Source organism: Malania oleifera, chromosome 1 (assembly GCF_029873635.1).
Source record: "Malania oleifera isolate guangnan ecotype guangnan chromosome 1, ASM2987363v1, whole genome shotgun sequence".
In the NCBI taxonomy this organism is placed as follows: Eukaryota; Viridiplantae; Streptophyta; class Magnoliopsida; order Santalales; family Ximeniaceae; genus Malania; species Malania oleifera.
Genome location: NC_080417.1, coordinates 36,664,448 through 36,665,837, shown reverse-complemented (window position 1 = coordinate 36,665,837; position 1,390 = coordinate 36,664,448).

Sequence of the window (1,390 nt, the reverse complement as noted above, 5' to 3'; positions counted from 1 at the left end):
TCGCAGACTATTTTCGTGTCGTTTATGTCATCTGTGGGGTTTATAAACTCAGATTACTCGATTGTATCTCAGTTGATCTGTAAGTCCCATGTTGGATTTTTTGGACATGGGGTTGTGAGTGCAGTGACAGATTGTAGTTTGAGATTGAGATCTACAAGATGTCTACCATTGGCAATTGTGATTTTGTTACTATTTGTTTTGATTATGGTGTGGATTGTTCAGCTGGTTAAGCTCCAGGTACTCAATAGAATGTCACTAAGGAGCTCGATTTTGCTGTTTGGGGTTTTGCCGATAGCAGTTGTTACAATTGTGCAATTTCAATGTGCGTTACAATTTCAACTCAAATTTCCTATTGTAATTTCAAATTCACTATTCAGAGCACTCTTCAACGCACATGAATGTGTAAGAGTCATTATTGCCAATCCCATGGTGATTCCGCCAACCCATTTGAATTTCAAAGGTTGGCTTTATTTATTTGACTGGCAGTGCAGCTATCATGACCCCACTATGCATTTGATGCATAGGTCATTGTTCCATCAATTAAATAACTTGAACGTCTTATTAATTATTATTAGTCATTAAGGCGGAACTCTTCAAGCGTTGAAATTGTGGCATCTATTTGTTTTTTTTTTAAATTATTATTATAAGATGGAGAAAAAATCATACCTTGAGCATAGGCACATTGGTTACATAAATCTTGCACATAGAAACATCAATTGTAGTCAGATTCGCATTAGATCCGGAATTTCCCAATATCGCAAGCTGGGTCTCGATTATTCGTCCATTAATTTTCTTACTTGGCTTCTTCAACACGAGCAAATCATCATTGACATGCTTGAACGTAATAAACTCATACCCTTTATTTTTCCTGGTGACCTTGCCAAGGAGCACAACGACTTCTTCGAGGTCCCCATAGGTGGAGAAGAGATTGCGGAGGTTCTTTATCGTAGTGTCCCATCCAAGGCCACAAATGAAGAGTTTGCGCTGGGTAGGGTCCCGATCGGTGATGGATCGGACGGCGTAGAGTACGTCTAGGTGTCAGACGATGGCATTTCGGACGATCTCAATCGAGCCAATGCATCAACCTCTAATTATTTGATGTAGTCATGATCAAGGATTGAAAGAGAAAATTTCTCAAGAAGTTCCCACAGACGGTGCCAACTGTTGCAGCCAAAAATTAAACAACCTTCACGATCCCTAATCACGACCACCTGAAAAGAGGTAACTAAGCAAGGCTTGTAGGACCCTAGATGTACTCCGGGGGATCTCTCTGATGCCTAAGTCAAGGATTGACTTCTGAGGTTTTTTATGCAACAGTAAAGTAGAGTTTAGAATGAGATACCTTAACCTCTTTTCTGAATCCCCATTTATAGTAATGGAGTTTGACCCA